Raw genomic sequence first — 22,059 nt, 5'->3', positions numbered from 1 at the left:
CCTACCTACCCTAGTGCTTAGAACAGTGTCTGGCACATAGTAAGCGCTTAAGGAATACCGCAATTATTATTATTATATAAGTTATCACTTTTCCCAGACCGCAGAGCCAACATTATGGAAATCTCTCCCCACTTCAAGCCCGGAGTCACGGTCAAGTTCACCCTTTCAAGGTGGCTCTGCAAAGCGGTCAAGTGCAGCCATCTCTCTCTGACAGCAACGGAGACATTCCTAAGAGAGCTCATTATCAGCAAAAACAGGCATTGCGGGAAAGAAGGAGAGGCGTTCCAAACTCTCCAGGTCCCACCCTGCCACCACGCCACAAGTAGACAGAAAGAGCGTTGTACAGGAAAATGTATGAAAAGTGCCTGGATTGGGATAATAACAATGGTGGTGTTTCAGTGTTTACCATGTGACAAACACTGGGGTAGGAAAGAGATCATCCCACATGGGGCTCTCAATCTAACTAGGAGGGTGAACAGGGATTGAATCTTCATTTTGCAGATGTGATTGCTGAGGCAGAGAGAAGTAAAGTGACTTTTTTTTAATGGTGTTTGTTCAGTGCTTATTGTGTGCCAGGCGATGTACTAAGCGCTAGGGTAGATACAAGCTAATTAGGTTGGATGCAGTCCATGCCCCACATGTGGCTCAGTCTTAATCCCTATTTTACAGATGAAGGAACTGAGGCAGAGAGAAGCTAAGTGACTTGGCCAAGGTCATGCAGCAGACAAGTGGTGGAGCTGGGATTAGAACCAGGTCCTTCTGATTCCCAGGCCTGTGTTCTAACCACTAGGCAACACTGTTTCCCTAGGGTCTGCTCTCCGGCTGTTACTCTTCTCTTTCTTCTATCCCCTATCTATAATTCATTTTAATGTCTGTGTCCCCTATAGACTATAAGCTCATGGGCAGGATTTGTGTGTCTAGCAGCTCTATTATACTGTACTTTCCCAAACGCTTAGTATAGTGCTCAGCACACAGAAAATGCTCAATAAATAGCATTGATTGATTGATGGATTGATTGATTGATTTTTTGATCGCCCAACCTGGGCAGCAGTAGAATCCCCAGGCGAGGTTGTTATGGCTGAATCTGGTTTGGCTTTTCCTTCGCTGATTTCCCTCTCCTCACACTCATTCATTCATTCATTCAATTGTATTTATTGAGCACTTACTGTGTGCAGAGCACTATACTACTACTACTACTAATAATAATAATAATGGCATTTATTAAGCACTTACTATGTGCAAAGCACTGTTCTAAGCGCTGGGGTGGTTACAAGGTGATCAGGTTGTCCCACGGGGGGCTCACAGTCTTTATCCCCATTTTATAGATGAGGTCACTGAGGCACAGAGAAATTAAGTGACTTGCCCAAAAACACACAGCTGATGACTGGCAGAGCCGGGATTTCGTCATCATCAATCGCATTTATTGAGCGCTTACTGTGTGCAGAGCACTGTACTAAGCGCTTGGGAAGTACAAATTGGCAACATATAGAGACAGTCCCTACCCAACAGTGGGCTCACAATCTAAAAGGGGGAGACGGATTTGAACCCATGACCTCTGACTCCAAAGCCCAGGCTCTTTCCACTGAGTCACGCTGCTTCTACTAAGCACTTGGGAGAGTACCATATAACAATAAGCAGACAGATTCCCTATCTACAATGAGCTTATAGCCCAGAGGGGGAGATAAATAAATAAATAAATGAATAATTTACAGATATGGACATATGGGGTTGGGGGTGGTGATAAAGGGAGAAAGTCAGGGCGAAGCAGAAGGTAGTGGGAGAAGAGGAAAGGAGGGCTTAGTCCCCCTCTAGACTGTAAGCCCATTGGGAGCAGGGATTGTCTCTTTTTATTGCTTTATTGTCCTTTCCAAGCTCTTAGTGCTCTGCACATGATAAGCACTCAATAAATATGACTGAATGACTGGAAGGCCTGCCGCTTTTATTATATCGGAAATTTACTTTTTCATCCGACTCTCCCCCAAGACTGTAAGCTCCTTGAGGGTGTAGAACATGACTACCAACTCTATTGTACTCTAACAAGTGCTTAGTACAATGCTCTGCACACAAAAAAGTGCTCAATAAATACCACAGATAAATTGACTGATGGGCCTGAAGGGCTTTTTGCTCCTAACTCTCTTAGGGCGGAGTGAAGGCCCTGTTGGATCCAAAACAGGTAAATTGTTCTGAGGTGTAAATTATTCTTCTAGAAAACCCCTACAGGGTAGCTGACTGTGGGATTGGGGAGGGGAATCAAAGATAAAACTTTAGGCTTTAGGCAGTAACAGAGTAGGATGGGTGATTAGGGTTAACAGAAGACAGATTGATTAGCAAAAGGGCTGGCTAAGAAAACAGGCTTGATTTATCTCAGTGAATCCATTCCTACAAGCCACCGGCACTGATTTATTAGTTTATTTGTACTGGGTTGCTTATCCAAGGGTGTTGGTTATGCCACTTATTCTTTTCACAGTTGTTCTTTTTTTAAGGTGTTTATTAAGCGCTTACTTTTGTGTCAGGCACTGTATTAAGCACTGGGGTAGATGTGAGCTAATCAGGTTGGACACAGACTATGTCTCGCATGGGTCTCACGGTATTAAACCACATTTTACAGAGAAATCACTGAGGCCCAGAGAATCAATCAATTAATCAAAGGTATTTATTAAGCACTTACTATGTGCAGAGCACTGTACTTAGTACAGTGCTTGGGAGAGTGCCAGTCAACAGAATTAGCAAATTTCCCGCTCATATCGAGTTTACAGTCCAGAGGGGGAGGAGTTAAATGACTTGCCCAATGTCACCCAGCAGACAAGTGGAGGAGTCAGGATTAGAACCCAGGTCCTTCTGACTCCCAGACGTGTGCTCTAACCACTATGCCACGCTGATGAGACTGACGAGACGATCACTGCTTGTTTTTACATTCTTGTCTCCTTGGAGACGATATTTATCCAGATGACGGGATCCAACCAAAGACTCAAGGCTCCAGGCTGCTGTCCAAGCAACCAAACACACTAACCTTGTCCCAATCCACAATCGATAAGTCAGGATCCATTTGCTTTTACTCTTTAAACCTTTTAGAACATAATTATGTTCCATAAAAGTCACGATGCCGAGGGCCTCCCTTTGTCTCCTCCACTCTTTAGAGGGTAAAGTTCTCTATGATCTTTAAACCAAACTGTACATTAATTCAGTAATATGTCTTCTCAGATGCATTTTACTATGATGGATTGTGAGGGACCAGAATTTAATTGAAAACCACCAGACATTGTTATTAGATAAATTGTAAAATGATTGACTGTAGCAGCAGAGACTTATGGGTCTTGTGTGCAACATAAAATTATGAAATCTTAATGAAACAGGCATTTAAGATTAGCATTACAGTATATCACAAATCCCGTGGTTAAAGCATTAAATTGGTTTTGTGCAATAAACCAGGATTAAGGCATCACCAAAACGACAACCAAAGAGAGTGATGACGGTGAATTGGGTTAGCAGCAGATTGTAATACAAACCCATCATTCATTCATTCATTCAATTAAATTTATTGAGCGCTTACTGTGTGCAGAGCACTGTACTAAACATTTGGGAGAGGACACTACAACGATAATAGCTTTTCATAGGGTGGAGTCACTCAAGAAATACTTGGGTAACTGAATAAGGCTAATGAACAGAGTTCATCTTGTGACAAAAGGAAAAAAAGGGGAAATCAAGTATTAGGACTATGTTGGAATGTTCCTTAATTAAAGGTTTCCTGGTGTGTGAAATGCACAGTCAATCATATTTATTGAGCGCTTAATGTGCACACAGCACTGTACTAAATGCTTCGGAGAGTACAGTATAATGGAGAAGCAACATGGCATAGAGGATAGAGCACAGGCCTGGGAGTTGGAAGGTGATGGGTTCTAATCATCATCATCAATCGTATTTATTGAGTGCTTACTGTGTGCAGAGCACTGTACTAAGCGCTTCGGAAGTACAAATTGGCAACATATAGAGACAGTCCCTACCCAACAGTGGGCTCACAGTCTAAACCTATCTCCACCACTTGTCTGCTGTGTGTCCTTGGGCAAGTCACTTTACTTCTTTGTGCCTCAGTTACCTCACCTGCAAAATGTTCCACATGGGACAAGGACTGTGCCAGACCTGATTTGTTAATATCCACCCCAGTGCTTAGTACAGTGCCTGACACATAGCAATCATTTACTTTGAGCCCCATGTGGGACAACCTGATTAGCTTGTATATACCCCAGTGCTTAGAAAAGTGCTTCGCACATAGTAAGTGCTTAACAAATACCATTATTATTATTATTATTATTATTATTATTTAACAAATACCACAATTATTATTATTATTATTAGAGTTGGTAGACATCTTCCCTGCCCAGTATAGAGGAGCTAGAAACTGGAGTTGGGTTCAGAAAAGCTGGGCTTCAATACAGTCCTGAAACCACGCAGAAAACGCACTCAGCTACACAAGGAGGAAAACACTGGATTTCAGTTTTGATTTATGGATGTTTTCCCTAGTGTTTTCCCTTGAGGGTCTGTCCTCTATTTACTCTCTGAGCTACCAGAATGCTAAAGACTTTGTCGGGATCAATGTGTGTGCTTTCTTAATTTGGTGCTTCTCCTTTTGTGAGCACTTAGCAGGGCTGGCATCCAAGGCAAAATGGATGAGTTATTGCATTCCGGTAGGATTTGCTAAACGTTTTTCAAAGGGGCATGTTCCACCCCAGCTAATAATAATAATTTATTAATTATGGTATTTTTAAAATGCTTACTATGTGCCAGGCACTGTTCTAAGTGCAGAGGTAAATCCAGGCTAATTGGGCTGGACACAGTCCCTGCCCCATATGGGGCTCAAACTCTCATTCCTATTTTACAGATGAGGTAACTGAGACACAGAGTAATTAAGTGATTTGCCCAAGGTCATACAGCAGACATGTGGCAGAACTGGGATTAGAACCCAGGTCCTTCTAACTCCCAGGTCTGGGCTCTATGCACTAAGCCAAGCTGCTATTTATCGAGAGCTTAAATGTGCCAGGCATTATAATATATGCTGGCATACCAATCAGTCAAACCATGGTATTTATTGAGCACTTATTATGTGCAGGGAACTGTATTAAGTGCTTGGGAGAGCACAGCAGATCCAAAATAGCCCGGTTGGGCCATAATCGCTGTCCCACATTGGGCTCCCAGTTTAAGGAAGAGGGAGAACATGTCTTTAATCTCCATTTTACAGATGAGGTAAATGGGGCAAGGAGAAGTGAAGTGACTTGCCCAAGGTCACACAGCAAGCAAGGAGCAGAGTCTGGATCAACACCCAGGCTCCTGCGTGGCTCAATGGAAAGAGCCCGGGCTTTGGAGTCAGAGATCATGGGTTCAAATCCCGGCTCTGCCACTTGTCTGCTGGGTGACCTCGGGCAAGTCACTTAACTTCTCTGTGCCTCATCTGTAAAACAGGGATGAAGACTGTGAGCCCCCGTGGGACAACCTGATCACCCTGTAATCACCCCAGCGCTTAGAACAGTGCTTTGCACATAGTAAGCACTTAATAAATGCCATCATTATTATTATTTTCAATAAACCACGATGCTTCTTCACCCTGTCTTTGCATTATATGGATCAAAGGAGTAAACATGGAATTTGAGGATCATAAAAATGAGGCAGCACCTAGAAATCTGCACGTGTCTACCAACTCTGTTATACTGCACTCTCCCAAGAGCTTAGTATAGTGTTCTGCACACAGTAAGCGTTCAATAAATACCACTGATTGATTGACTCAATCACCCCTCTCCATACCCCCCATCTTACCTCCTTCTCTTCCCCACAGCACCTGTATATATGTATATATGTTTGTACATATTTATTACTCTATTTATTTATTTATTTATTTTGCTTGTACATATCTATTCTATTTATTTTATTTTGTTAGTATGTTTGGTTTTGTTCTCTGTCTCCCCCTTTTAGACTGTGAGCCCACTGTTGGGTAAGGACTGTCTCTATATGTTGCCAACTTGTACTTCCCAAGCGCTTAGTACAGTGCTCTGCACACAGTAAGTGCTCAATAAATACAATTGATTGATTGATTGATTGACTGATGAGGAAAAGTCCTAAAGTAGCTAGGAGAAAGTAGCCACATGTGTAAACATGAGGAAGAACTATGTCTTTGTTTCGGGGTGCTGAGGAAGAGATGCTGGTAGCCAGATGGCTTTGTAGGGATACATTCGCTTTTCATCTACCTGATTGAACCGTGTGCCACATTTTTGTTGTAGTTGCTCTTGGGCTTGATTTTGTTTTGTCTTGGTCCTTGCACAAAAAGTGGAAAAGAGCCCCCACGCCCCCAAACTTACTACAATAGAGAAGCAGCGTGGCTCAGTGGAAAGAGCCCGGGCTTTGGAGCCAGAGGTCATGGGTTCAAATCCCGACTCCACCACTTGTCAGCTGTGTGACTTTGGGCAAGTCACTTCACTTCTCTGGGCCTCAGTGACCTCATCTGCAAAAAGGATCTGTAAAATGGGCATTAGGACTGTGAGCCCCACTTGGGACAACCTGATCATCTTGTAACCTCCGCAGTGCTTAGAATAGTGCTTTGCACATAGTAAGCGCTTAATAAATGCCATCATTATTATTATTATTACACTCCTCTGAGTGCCGCAGTCAACAAAACTGAAGGAAATGGGAGAAAGGGGCACGCAGCGGCCTAATGGATAGAGCACAGGCCTGGGAGTCAAAGGACCTGAGTTCTAATTCTGACTCCGCCACTTGTCTGCTGTGTCATCTTGGGCAAGTTAACTTCACTTTTCTGTGACTCAGCTGCCTCATCTGTAAAATGGAGAATTAAGATTGTGAGTCCCATATGGGCCATGGACTGTGTTCAGTCTCATTAGCTTGTATCTCCTTTTTCTTAAAAATGGTATACGTTAAGCATTTTCTATGTGCCAGGCATTTTATTAAGCGCTGGGGAAGACACAAGTGGATCAGGTTGGACACAGTCTATGTGCCAAAGGAGAGCAATAACAATAGTAGGAATTAACTAATTAACTAATTAGTCTTCAACTAATCTCCCTGAGTGTGTCTGTGTATTATCCAGAAGAGGCTTCTGCATTTTGGCCCAGTTTCTTTTGAAGCAGAATGGCCTCGTAGAGAGAGCACAGGTGTACGAGGCAGAAGACATGGATTCTAATCCTGGCTCTGCCACTTGTCTGCCGTGTGACCTTGGACGAGTCACTTTCTTTCTCTGTATCTGGGTTCCCTCATCTGCAAAATGGAGATTCAATACCCATTCTCCTTGTACTTCAGCTGTGAGCCCCACAGTCGGGTCTGATTATGGATCTGTGGGATTTGATTATCTTAGTCCTTAGTGCAGTGATTGAATCATAGTAAAGTGCTTAACAAATGGCACAATTATTATTGCTTAAAGCAGGACTGACCAGGAAGCAAATGTTTATTGGTTCCAGTTTAGAAGGTGTGGGGCCTGAAGGATTTTGCTACCTCCATAGTTCCTCCATTTTGCATGTCGATGCCTCTGTTGATTAGACTATCCTACCAGTATTCCTGCAAGAAGCAATGTGGCCTAATGGAAAGAACACGGCTCTGGGAATCAGAGGACCTGCCTTCTAATCCTTCTCTGCCACTTGCCTGCCGTGTGGCTTTGGGCAAATTAACTAAACTTCTCTGTTCCTCATCTTTAAGTGGGAATAAAATGTCTGTTCTGCCTCCCTCTTAGTCCCTGAGCTCCAGGTGGGACAGGGACTGTGTCCAATCTGTTTATCTTGTATCTACCCCAGTGCTCGGCACACAGTGAGCACTTGACAAAGATTATTAAGAAGCTGCATCTTGGATTTCTCTCCTGCCGAGGCACAAGGGGTCCAGGAGTTTCCCTCCAACTAGGATCTTTTCTGCTCTGGTTCTCAGTCTCCCATTTTTCTTGTTCATTCATCCATTTGTGGTTTAGCCCTGTTGGATGCCTTTCAGAAATGGTTTAGAGCAAAGGGAACATTTTTTTCCTCCCTCAGACACATTTAGTTCTCACAATTCCCCCCACCAGACTTTTAGAGCTATCTTCATTTTTAACTCACTCTATAAATAATGCAAAGACGGGGACTCTTAACTGAGAAACAAACAAACACACTCATCTTTCCCTGAGACAGTAGAAACAGAAATGACTGTTACCTAAGTTGGGAGATAATGATGCCTATATGGCTAAATTTCCAAAATTGGTTTCCAAGCCTCTTTAAAATCAGAACTATTAATGGATTGCCTTGTCTGGAATGCTGAAATGCAAACATTTTCCCAACTTGTTCCATCAACTCAGAATTCCCCTTTTATTAACATAATTATGTTCCTTAGACTTTCATACCACAGTGGGATTGTGAATGGGGAAAAAATTTCAACCTAAATTCAGGTGTTTTGAGCAGTGAATACCTGAAACAATTAATGCCTGTCTCCTCCTCTAGACTGAAAGCTCACTGTGGGCAGGAAACCTGCCTACCAACTCTGTCAAATTGTACTCTCCCAAGCACTTCATACAGTGTTCTGCACACAGTAAGTGCTCAGTAATGATGATGATTCCAATGCAGCAGCGATGCTCGTGTGTCTACCAGAACTTTGCTCCAAGCGAGCCCACAAAGCAGAATCAAAGAGTCCTCCCCAATACTGGAGAACCAAGTTCATTAGTAACTCATTCATCATTTTCCTCATCTGTAAAATTGGGATTAAATCCTACTCCCTCCTACTTAGATACTAGCCCCATGTGGGACAAGGGCTGTATCCACTCTGCTTAACTTGTATCTAACCCAGCGCTTAGTATCGTGCTTGACACATAGCAAGCACTCAACAAATGTCATTAAAACAATTAATACTAATGGATTTGACAGAGTTCACTGAAGCAAGAAACAGTCATTGACTTCATACACCCAGAAACCAATTCCATCTTGTTAATGAATCATGAACAGAATCCTTGGAAGCTGAGAGTTTTGAGAATCTGAGGTTGTGACGCTCCATTAACACCATAAAAATCAATTTGACAGATGATGTGAAGATAAGCCAGATTGCTGTTTGGACGTTGGAAAATGGTGCTATGAAAAAGTATTCTCTTCTAAAATGTACGGTGCTTGATTTCTTGGAACTTGACTTTAGGGAGTTACTTTTGTAAATAAAAGAGAGCATCGTGGCCTATAGTCCTGGGAGTCAGAGGACCTGGATTCTAATCCCGGCTCCGCCGCTTGTTTATGTGTGACTGCGAGCAAGTCATTTAATTTCTCTGTGCCTCAATTTCTTAATCTGTAAAATGGAGATTAAAATCCAGGTTCTTCTGACTCCCAGCCCACGCTCTATCCACTAGACCTCATTGCTTCTCAATGCTTATTTATTATTATTGTCATAAGCATCATCATCATTATTATTATTATTCACAAGCGTGAATCTTCTGAGTGACTGATTCCATATTATAATAGATGGCAACATTCATCTAGCCCAAATTAAAGGGTCTTTCCAAATGCAGAAAAATATTTAAAAGTAGATTAATCTTTAAGATTCATTATATCTCTGGAAAGCAGAACTGAACCAAGACACCTTTAGGAATCCGAATCCCTCAGATGGGGATTCAGCTAACTATATTGATCACCTCTCCCCATGGAATTTTCCCTGATTGAATTACCTTATCAACGGGTCAATGGAAATAAATGGCCTGTTGAGTTTCATCTGCAAGTTTTATCCGTGAAAGTTTTGTTACGAAAAATGACAAATCCTCAGTAGGAGCTATGCTGATTTCATACGGGGGAGTGACTTCCTTTCAGCTAGGACTCCTTCTGGCAGATGAAGCAAGGAAGCTTCCTTCCCTGGAGATCAAAGCAAGAGAATAAATCCCCATTTATCCAAAATGACCTCGACTAGTGTCCTTCATGCACAAAGAAGATGCCACCAACTGTAGACTTATTTAAAGATGACGGTGGTACTGACAGTGAAATTCACTTAGGAGAGAGAGAGAGAGAGTGTGTGTGTGTGTGTGTTGTATATTGTGACTAAAAAGCTCACTGTGTGCTCAAAAATACACTTTATGGGCTGCGAGGTTTGATGTTTGCTGAGCCTGGTGCTGTTTTCACATTCTTACGAAGGTTTCTTTCAAAGCTTTTGCTACAAAAAGAGTCCTTCTTTTCACCATGCTCCCTTCAATCACTTCCAGGCAAACTCCAGCCCCTCTTGCACATGGATTGGAGTAATGGGTCTTGGAAATGTGTTGTCTGCTGGAGAGAACACAGGCCTGAGAGTCAGAAGGACTTGGTTTCATCCCTGACCTCCACTTTTTGGCTCTGTGACCTTGGGCAAGCCACTTACCTTCTCTGTGCGTGGTTCAGTGGAAAGAGCACGGGCTTTGGAGTCAGAGGTCATGGGTTCAAATTCTGGCTCTGCCAATTGTCAACTGTGTGACTTTGGGCAAGTCACAACTTCTGTGGGTCTCAGTTCTCTCATCTGTAAAATGGGGATTAAGACTGTGAGCACCCCGTGGGACAACCTGATCACCTTGTAACCTCCCCAGCGCTTAGAACAGTGCTTTGCACATAGTAAGCGCTTAATAAATGCCATCATCATTATTATTATTATTATTGTTACCTCATCTGTGAAATGGGGATTAAGCCTGGGAGCCCCATGTCGGACTTGGACTGTATCCAACGCCATTTGCTTGCATCCATCTGGGCGCTTAGTACAGTGCCTGACATCTGGTAAGCATACAACAAATACCATTAAATAAAAAGAGTTTATACAACTTGCCTGACACCTGGTAAGCACACAAGTAATATTAAATAGAGTTTATACAACTGATAAAATTGATAGTGTCTTTCAGACTTTTCCTCATCAAAAGCTGTTTCACTGAAAAATCTATCCTGTTGATTTTATGACCATAAGAGATTATTCATTCTTTCTCATTCTGTTTTTGGCCGAAGCTGTCAAAATTCAGAAATTAAGAATCAGCCCAGTCGGGCCACATACTGGTTTATAATGAGAAACCCCCATGTGATAAAAGCATCCACTGAACTTCAGAATCAGCAAAATTCATTCATTCAATTGCATTTACTGAGCGCTTACTGTGTGCAGAGCACTGTACTATGCGCTTGGGAAGTACAAGTCGGCAACATATAGAGATGGTCCCTACCCAACAACGGGCTCACAGTCTAGAAGATAAGTTCTAGAACACCATAGTGAAAAATATAAAGTTTCTCTGCTCTACAGAAGGCAGTGAGTCCCTTGAGGACAGGGTCTGTGTTTAATTCCCACCTGTCTACTCTTTCCCAGCACGTATTACTCTACACACAGTAAGTGCTTAATAAATACCACTACCAAAAGACTCTAGCCTAACATGTCACATTGCTGATTTTTGGGGGGGCTAAAACCTTGCTCCCCACTGATGGAGTTTCCTGTTGGCACCAAGACTGTGATTTAAACCGACACCAAACTGATATTTTCCAGTTGTCTTCTTTACTAGTACAATTTGTTACGATGAAGAGCAAAGGCCATCAAAACTCCCATTTCCACACTGTGCCAACGGAAACCGTTAAGTGAGAAACAGAGGCCTGGCTTAATCCCTCCAATTCGGCTCTTGAAATAGGGTTATGTGTAGCCTAGTAGAAAGAGGATGGGCATGGGAGTCATAGGAGGTGGGTTCTAATCCCAGCCCTGCTACGTCTGCTCTGTGTCCTTGCACCTGTATATATGTTTGTACATATTTACTACTCTATTTATTTATTTATTTATTTTACTTGTACATAGCTATTCTATTTATTTTATTTTGTTAGTATGTTTGGTTTTGTTCTCTGTCTCCCCCTTTTAGACTGTGAGCCCACTGTTGGGTAGGGACTGTCGCTATATGTTGCCAATTTGTACTTCCCAAGCGCTTAGTACAGTGCTCTGCACATAGTGAGCGCTCAATAAATACGATTGATGATGATGATGATGTCCTTGGGCAAGCCACTTCACTTCTCTGCGCTTCAGTTCCCTCATCTGTAAAATGGGGATTAAGACTGTGAGCCCCATGTGGGACAGGGATTGTATCCAACCTGATTAGCTTGTATCTACCCCAGAGCTTAGAACAGTTCTTGTCACACAGTAAATGCTTAACGAATGGCATTATTATTATTAATACCAGCTTAACTGGTAACAAGTCCCTGCTTTCCTCACCTTGAAGGCTCTTCTGAAATCACATCTCTTCCAGGAGGGCCTCCATTATTAATCTGTCATCTCTTAGGGCCTCCATGATTAATCTGTCATCTCGTCACCTCTCCAACCCTATCCCCTATTGCCACTTCAATACTTCTTCCTTTCCTAAGCTTTTAGGGGCTCCCTACAGTAAGCTCTTAATAAATATCCCTGATGGATCGATGGATTTTGAGGAAAGGCAGAATCTGCTGGCAAGAGGGAGTCTTGCAGGCTTGTAGAGAAGCAGTGTGGCTCAGTGGAAAGAGCCCTGGCTTTGGAGTCAGAGGTCATGGGTTCAAATCCCGGCTCTGCCAATTGTCAGCTGTGTGACCTCGGGCAAGTCACTTAACTTCTCTGGGCCTCAGTTACCTCATCTGTAAAATGGGGATTTAAAGTGTGAGCCCCCCGTGGGACAACCTGATCACCTTGTAACCTCCCCAGCGCTTAGAACAGTGCTTTGCACATAGTAAGCACTTAATAAATGCCATCATCATTATTATTATTATAATTTCATTTCTAAAAGCACCAAAGGCCAGCCCATAAAATTCTGAAATCCAAACATCTCCTGTAACTGTTGGGTAGACTACCCACTCACCTCTGATTAGAGAGACCTTCAGCATAAACCAATAAAAATGTTCCATAATGAAATGATGATAGACTGTTAAAAGGATGAGTGACAGGTTTTGCCCAGTTAATAGAAATAGAATCGTCTTTTAATTAATTCTACACGGATCTAAAAAGGAATAATGAGCTTGCAACTAAATGGAACAGATTACACTGGAGATAGGGCTATATTCCTCGTAAGTGATAGCTGATGACAAAATAATTAGCCAATAATTATGGGGCAAATTACATTTTTCATCTTTATCAGGGAAAAATTCTCTCTGTGTGCTGATCGGGCAGGAAATTTTGAACAACTAAACTTTCCACCGCCTTAACAAACAGCTCACTTGGGGATCTTGTCCCAAATGAGGTGGAACTCTTAGTTGTGTCTTCTTGGTTATTTATTCTTTCAAGCCGGCCGAGTATTGTTTCAGCAATTTAAATATTCATCGGTTCAGGTAAGGATGCTTAATTCCACAGATTCCAAAGTTGGGTGGCAGAATGAATACCAATCCAGTCCTTAGGGTAAAGGGGGATGGGATGGTCTAATGGAAAGTGCACGGGCTTGGGAATCAGAAGACCTGGGTTCTAATCCCGGCTTTACCACCTGTCTGCTGTGTGCCCTTAGGCAAGTCATTTATCTTCTCTGTGACTCTGTTTTCTCACCTGTAAAATGGGGATTAAAAACCAGTTTTCCTTTCCCTTAGAATGTGAGCCCCTTGTGGGACAGGGTCTGCGTCTAATCCGATTTACTTACACCTACCCCAGGCCCTGACAGGGAGAAAGCACTTAACAAATCACTAACAGGCATCTGTATTTCTCTAAAAGTTTCTTTCCAGTGATTGTGAAGTTTGAATTTGTTCAGAGTGGCTCTTCATTTAGAAAACAAAAAGATTGCGATTTTGAAAGCAAACTGATTTTTGTCAACTCAAAATTGAATTGTCACCCGATAAGTACTAAGCGCTTAGTACAGTGCTTTGCACCCAGTAAGTGCTCAATAAATACGATTGAATGGATGAAATACCACAGTTGTTCTTATTGAGCACTTTCCTTCTTGCACTCTGGGAAATACTCAGAATTGGTGCTCCTCTCCTTGCCCACCTCTTCCCCGGAGCCCAGCAATGTTGTGGTAGGTGGGATGTGTCTGGATCTTGTGACTTCACAGGTGAACAATAATAATACTAAGTGGGGTATGTGAGAAGCACTTACTATGTGCCAGGCACTGTACTAAGCACTGGGATGGATACAAGCAAATCAGGCTGGACACAGTCCTTGTCCCACGTGGGGCTCACAGTCTCCATCCCCACTTTAAAGATGAGGGCACTGAGACACAGAGAAGTGAAGTGACTTACCTGAGGCCACACAGCAGATAAATGGCGGAGCTGGAATTAGAACCCATGTCCTCTGACTCCCAAGGCAGCATTGCTTCCCCAGAAATGCACTCAGGGCCACCAGAGCCACAACTGTTTTACTGGGGTAGCAGTTGGATGATAATAAGGATGATGTCACACAGCTGAGGAATCAGAAAATGAAGCCGTTACCAGGTGACTAGCCAAACAGCCACATTTAGATATCTCTGCTCGCTATCAAATCCCTCAGGAATCATCATCATCTTTGTCAATGGTGACATTTATTGAGCGCTTACTGTACTTAACACTTGGGAGACTACAATACAAGGGATAAGTTCCCTGCTCATGAGCAGTGATATTTATTGAGCGCTAATTATGTGCAGAGCACTGTTCTAAGCTCTTGGAGAAGAGTGTGGCTTATTGACAAGAGCACAGGCTTGGGAGTCGGAGGTTGTGGGTTCTAATCCCGGCTCTGCCACTTATCAGCTGTGTGACTTTGGGCAAGTCACTTAACTTCTCTGTGCCCCAGTTACCTCATCTGTAAAATGGGGATTAAGACTGTGAGCCCCATGTGGGACAACCTGATTACCTGGTATCTACCCCAGTGCTTAGAACAGTGCTTGGCACATAGTAAGTGCTTAACAAATACCATTACTATTATTATTATTATTATTACAATAGAGTTGGTAGACAGGTTCCCTGTCCTCTACAAGCTTACACTCTAGATTGTACTGCCTCCCTGCTATAGGTAATTAGGAGGCAGCCTTGGAGGAGTTTACCGTCTAGAGGAGAAGCTTACAGTTTAGAGAGGAGGATCTTACAATCAATGGGAAGGAGTTTACAGTCTAGAGGAATTTAAAGTCCTTAGTCAAATGGTTCTGAGACATCATCAGTTTGTCCCACTTCAGCGAGCCCATGGCTGTAGCAAAAAAAATTAAACATTCCACGTTAACATTTAAATCAACCTCTCTTCAAAGAGAACAGGTTTTCGACTACAGAGCAAACTCCTGAATTAATTAGCTGAATGAATTTTAATGAGCGGTTATTAGAACAATTTGTCTAATTTGGGGTAGTGATTGGCTGGTGTTCCCACTGATGAAGTTTTTGGGATTCTCCCTTGGGGAGTAGAAGGTTTCAGGGTGGAGGTCAGTGGAATGCAAACACTTGCAATCTTACCGTGGGAAAACAGAACAGTGCTTGGCACACAGTAAGCACTTAACAAATACCATTATTATTATTATTACATTATTATTAAAAAAGGAAGTCCTAATGGTCTCTGAAATGATACTTATACAGGGGTGAACTGAGATTCGCCCTCCAAAATGTTCTCTCTTAGGGAAGAAATGGCTAAGGGGGGGAGAAGAGAGAGAGAGGGAGATAGAGACAGAGAGAGGAGGAGAAAGAGAAAGAGGGGGAGACAGAGAGAAAGAAAGAGAGAGAGAGGGAGACAGGGAGAGATAGACCACTGAAATAAGGACTTGAGAGAATGCAATATAACAGTTAGTAAACACAGTCCATGACCACAATGAGTTTACAGACCAGAGGGGAGAAAGATGTTAAGATAAATGAATAAATTACTACTACTACCACTATTATTCCTCCTGTCAGGGTCTCACCTGGAGAGTTTCTACTACTCTACCAGTGTCAGCTATGGAAGGGAGAGTCAAGCAGAGGCCTACCCATTCCATTCCTAGCTTAGGCCGTGGCTAGCGAGTGGAAGGCAATCTGCTACAAGTTAAAACTCACCCACGTTGGGCAGCAGCAGCATGGGAGAGAATCGAAGGCGGATACTTGGGTTTACTTCATGGAAGGCGGCAATGGTAAACCACTTCTGGATTTTGATCAAGAAAACTCTCTGGATCCACTACCAGAATGATTGCAGATAGAGAGAGTAGGGAGTTCTGGGAGAGATGTGTCCAGGATGTCGCTATTGATCGGAAATGACTCAATGGCATAAGACAAGACAATTCTACTATTATTACTACACTGCTACCATTACTGTTATTACTATTACTACTATTATTATCACTACTACTAACATTACTATTATTCCCCAATGCATTTTCTGTTGCACTGTCATCTTCTTTTCCTAGTTGAATAATGATAATGATGGCATTTTTTAAGCACTTACTATGTGCAAAGCATGGTTCTAAGCGCTGGGGAGGTTACAAGGTGATCAGGTTATCCCACAGGGGGCTCACAGTCTTAATCCCCATTTTACAGATGAGGGAACTGAGGCCCAGAGAAGTGAAGTGACTTGCCCAAAGTCACACAGCTGACAGTTGGCGGAGTTGGGAGCTTGAAGTAACTCACCCTACAACCCCCTCCTACTCCAGAGGACCAGAGAGGGGGGTCCCCAAGATTTTTGAGGTGACCAAGTCCAGAGCAGGGTGGGCCTGACTTTGCCAAGCAGAAAGGAGACAGCAAACTCTCTTCCCATGAGACCGTGTCTACTTGCTCTGGAAAAAGACATGGCCCTTTTTTTGCAGACCACGATGAAGTGCACACTCAGTAGGCGCTGAAATAAGGAGCAGAATAAAACATGGTAAAAACTCGCAGACACGTAACCTGAAAAATCCCTTGGACTCAACGGCGCTCTTAGACCCTGGGATGGGACGGTTTATTTCCCTTCCGAGAAACACTCCGACTACTCGAAAAACGTGCTCGTCTGGAAACAATGGTAATGGTAATGACTTTCCCTACTCGCCTTTCCTTTCTGGCTTCGGAACTCAGAAAGTTATTTTTGAAAAACTGTCCCAGCTTTGCAGCAATTGTACTCATTTCTCCCTGGAATATAGTGGAATGAATCATTCAAGAAGCAGAGCCTGGTGTGAGAGTCTCAAACAGTGAGGAAAGATGGCAAGATTTCCCTATGAAATGGCAGGAACTATTATAACCGATCCAGTTTCAATTATAATCCGATTCTCTGGGCTTCAACTTGCTCATCTGGAAAATGGGGATTAAGACTGAGCCCCATGTGGGATGTTGACTGTGTCCAACCCGATTATCACGTATCTACCCCAGTGCTTACAAAGTTAATTCACCTGTGCTGGGCAGCAGCGGCATGGGAAAGAGTCAAAGGTAGATGATCAGTGTGATTAAAAGTTGATCTAAGATTTTTTACTGCATGGAAGAAGGCAGTGGTAAACCATTTCAGTATTTTTTTTTTTACCAAGAAAACACATATCAGAATGACTACTGATGGCGAAGATAGGAGAGGATAGGAGAAAGCATGCCCATGGAGTCGCTCTGAATCAGAAATAATTCAACAGCACTTGACATTGACAACCCCAGAGTTTAAAACAGTACCCATCACGTAGTAAGCGCTTAAGAAATACCATTAACATTATTATTATTATTATACTTGGTAGACATGATCCCTGCCCACAGTGAGTTTATAATACAGTTGGAGAGATGGACATTAAAGTAAATTATAGGTAGGATGAAATGCTATGTGCTGCGTAGTACTTAATCGTATTTATTGAGCGCTTACTGTGTGCACAGCACTGTACTAAGCACTTGGGAAGTACAAGTTGGCAACATATAGAAACAGTCCCTACCCAACAGTGGGCTCACAGTCTAGAAGACTTCCTTAAGTAGGAAGGAATTAAGTTCAGGGTGATGTGGAAATGCGAAAGTTCCAATAGGTGGGGAAATAGGGAGAGGAGGTAAGAGATTAGTCAGGGAAGGCTTCCTGGAGGAGATGCAATTTCCAAAAGGCTTGAAGATGGGGAGAGCAGTGGTCTGTCAGATATAAACGGTGAGGGGGTTCCAGGCAAGAAGGGGTGTGAGGAAGGGGTCGACAATGCCCTGGTGTCTCTGATCTTCGTCATTAACAGAGAAGCAGGGTGGTCTGATGGTTAGAGCCCGGGCCTAGGAGTCAGAAGGACCTGGGTTCTCTAATTCCAGCTCTGCCAGTTGTCTGCTGTGTCACCTTGGGCAAATCACTTCTCTTCTCTGTCCCACAGTGACCTCATCTGTAGAATGGGGATTGAGACCTTGAGCCCCATGTAGAACAGGGACTGTGTCCATCTCGATTTGCTTGTATCCACCCCAGTGCTCAGTACAGTGCCTGGCTCACAGTAAGCGGTTAACAAACACCACAATAATTAATTAGTTATTATTACTATTATATTAGCCTCCAGTTTCTTCTTGAAACATCATTTTGTCCATGTCTCCCCCGTCCTCAGAAAGCATCAGTGGTTATCCATTCCTTTCATTTCCAGCAGAAAACTTCTGTTCGTTGGCTTGAAGGATTTCTCTCTGTTCTATATATTGGCTTTCTTCTTATTACACTCCAGATCACACTCTTCATTCCTCCCAAGCTCACTTCATCATGGTGCCTCACTCTTGATCTGTCCACTGCCGACTCTTTACTCATGCTCTTACTCCTGTATAAAGCTCCCTTGCCCTTCAAATCTGCTAGATCACTTCCCTCCCCACCTTCAGGGCCCTTCTGAAATCCTAATAATAATAATAATTACGGCATTTATTAAGCATTTACTATGTGCCAGGCACTGTACTAAACACTGGGGTGGATACAAGCAAATCAGGCTGGACACAGTCCCTGTCCCACGAGGGGGTCACGGTTTCAATCTCCATTTTGCAGGTGAGGGAACTGAGGCACAGAGAAGCTAAGTGACTTGCCCGAGGTTACACAGCAGACAAGCGGCAGAGTCGGGATTAGAACCTGTGACCTTCTGACTCCAAGGCCTGTGCTCTGCCCACTATGCCATGCTGCTTTGGCATGGCCCAGGGTGCCATTTCCCTTGTTGGGCCTCGGCCCTCACTTCCGTAATAACGGAGCTGTCGAGGACTGCCTGCCGCAGGGGATTGGGGAGGGCAAATCAGGAAGTCTCAAATGTCAGGAGGGGAGACCCCAAGGCGTGAAATTCTGGGCCAGAGACTTGTACCACTGGTCAGAAAACAAGAGTTTCTATTTTCAGTGTGGGCATTCCACTTGCCCGCTGGCTTTGTGGTTCTGAGGAAAGAAATAATTCAATCAAAGTAGTTTGGCTTGTTTCTGAAAATTGCAATATCCTGTAGTGATCATCGTGGTCAATTACGGCTCACAGGGAGTTTATTAAATGACCAAAACAAATTTATATTGAACTGCGGAACACAAGAGGATGTGGAACATTTTATTAATCCTTTGACTAATGCTGCTCTCTTTAGCTTTGCAGGATGACCATGAGACCGGGTTTGGGATATCTTAAAGTAGCTTGGAGGGCAGAGCTTCCAGGAGATTGGGCCAAGGAATCCCAAAAAGAAGACAGAAAGAGAGAGAGAGAGAGAGGAGGAGACAAAAAGCACAGAACAGTGATCCACAGAGATTCTGATTCAGAGAATGAAGAAGAGATAAAGAGGGAGGAAAACTGAGGGAGTAAGATGGAAACAGACAGTACGAGATAGAGGACTCACAAACACACACACAAAAACACACACAAAATTAATGTGAGAAGCAGCATTGCCTAGTAGATAGCACACGGATCTTGGCATCAGAAGGAACTGAGTTCTAATCCAGGCTCTGCCACTTGTCTGCTTTGTGACCTTGGGCAATTCACTACAATTCTCTGGGCCTCAGTTCCCTCCTCCTCCTCCTCCGCCTCCCGGATCCCTCCTCCTTTGAATTTTAAGAAAGACTCCTCCATCTGGAGGAAGAGGGTAGACTAATGCAGAGAATCGGAGCGTCAAACAATGAGGCAGACTTGGCTCTGGGGCGACAGCAATCGGTAGAAGACTTGCTGTCTTTGAGAAAAAGCTTTGAGAAGACTGGAATATCAAGGAAGCAGGCTCGAAGACAATTCCTATATGGGACAATCATATTTTTTAAAAATCTATTTTTAAGGGTAAACTATGTGATAGGGGACACTGGCCTGGTATCTATCTCCTTTCCTTTCTCTTCATACCTAACAATGACTCTCCCCCCCTTCAAAGCCTTACTGAAGGCACATCTCCTCCAGGAGGCCTTCCCTGACTAAGCTCTCTTTTCCATTTCTTCCACACCCTTCTGCGTCGCCCTGATTTGCTCCCTTTATTCATCGCCCCCTCAGCCACTCAGCCCTTCTGTTCATTCCGCAATCTATTCATTTATATAAATCTGTCTCCCCCTCTAGACTGTAAGTTCGTTGCCAACTCCCTTATATTGTTATAGTGTACTTTCCCAAGTGCTTAGTTCAGTGCTCTGCACACAGCAAGCATTCAATAAATACGATTGAATGATTGATTAATTAATCTTTTCAGCCATATTTTCACACTAGGATAGGAATCCTCTAGTTTCACTGCGGGCACGGAATGTGTCTACCAACTCTGTTGTATTGGATTCTCCCATGTGCTTAGTACAGTGATTTGTATCCAATAAAAGTCCTTGATAAATATCGCTGATCGACTGATTCATCTTACCTTCATTCAGGTTGTTTTCGGAGTCCAAGGACACCTATATGTGAAAATATTTTTCCAAACCTCTGTGGGAGTTTTTAAAACATGAGCTTGTGTATTTTCAGGCTATCTCACGGGCTGAAGTTTACAGTAAGATTCGTTAGTAAAGTGATCTTTTAGAAACTGGGCATACAAGGGTGACCCTGGGCAACCTCTCATAGAATCATCCGCTTAAATGACTCCGATTATTTGCATAGAAATGGATGAGAGTCAGTTGCAGCAAAGAACAGTGTAACCTCAAATGCAGCACTGTGCCTGTGGTTAGGTCAGATTCTGGAAGAGTTCGAGGGGTTTTTAAATAGCCCTCAACACCGGGAATTCATCGTGCTAAAAATATATGGAGAGTTGTTTTAATTGGTTCGAGTGTTGCAAAAGCAAGGTTGCTATTTTACCTCCATCTGATGTCTCATTTATAGGATGAATCAGAGAAAAAGCAGTAACAGAGACAAGACACCAGAGGAGTGAGCATGGGGATTGTTAAGCGCTTACTATGTGCCGAGAAATGTGCTAAGCATTGGTAGATACAAAAATATCATCCCTATCTCACTTGGGGCTCATGGTCTAAAGGGGCGGGAACCCAGCATGTAGTCCCCATTATACAGATGAGGAAACTGAGTCACATAGTAAAAATAATAATAATAATTGTGGTATTTGTTAAGCGCTTACTATGTGCCAGACACTGTGCTAGGTGCTGCGGTGGATATGAGCAAATTGGATTGGACACAGTCCCTGTCCCACATAGGGCTCACAATTCTCAACCCCCTTTTACAGATGAGGTAACTGAGGCACAGAGAAGTAAAATGATTCGACCAGAGTCAGAGTTCGTGGGTTCTAATCCCGGTTCTGCCACTTGCCTGCTGTGTGCCTTTGGGCAAGTCACTTAATTTCTCTGTTCTCAGTTACATTGTCTGTAAAATGGGGATTGAGACTGGGAGCCCCACGTAAAACAACCTGATTACTTTGTTTTTACTCCAGCGCTTAGAACAGTGCTTGGCACATAGTAAGCGCTTAACAATCATAATTTTTATTATTTAGGGATTTTCCAAGGGGAACAAATTTAATGTGCACTGGAGTGCTGGGATTAGCACTCCATTATTCTGCTCTGTTTGCATAAATAAGGAGAGAGAGGAGTCTGGTGTGTGTTTCCAATGAACAGAGGCATTCTCTCTAATGGAAACCCCAGCTCCACAGCGCTGCAGTGAATTTTATAAGCAAAACACAGACTGGACTGATAATGAAATCAACAGCCCCGCTTCTATTCTCTGCACCTTTCATTCACACACAAATTAGTGGCGACCCTCCAAACGCCCTGCTCCACACCCCCATGCCGCAACCTATTTTGTAGGGTTACTCATCCGGTATCAAGCCATTGAGAGACAGAGATCCCAAAGGGATGAAGCAACACAAAAAGAATGACAAATTCGGTCCATCCAAAAGGCGCCAAGAAGAGACCGATTCTCAGAACTCAATGTTTTACCTCACA

The 22,059-nt window shown here is 43.2% G+C and overlaps 1 non-coding gene across 1 annotated transcript; it reads left to right on the top strand.

Annotated features, from left to right (window-relative positions):
* The first annotated feature begins 15,736 nt into the window (after positions 1 to 15,736).
* LOC119941080 lies at positions 15,737 to 15,874 on the top strand. Its single transcript, XR_005455114.1, has one exon. It is a non-coding gene; the product is annotated as a small nucleolar RNA SNORA7 (small nucleolar RNA).
* The last annotated feature ends 6,185 nt before the right edge of the window (positions 15,875 to 22,059 follow it).

This window comes from Tachyglossus aculeatus, chromosome 19 (assembly GCF_015852505.1).
Source record: "Tachyglossus aculeatus isolate mTacAcu1 chromosome 19, mTacAcu1.pri, whole genome shotgun sequence".
NCBI lineage: Eukaryota > Metazoa > Chordata > Mammalia > Monotremata > Tachyglossidae > Tachyglossus > Tachyglossus aculeatus.
Note: the sequence above shows the minus strand (reverse complement) of the source record. Positions and strands in the feature narration are given on the sequence as shown.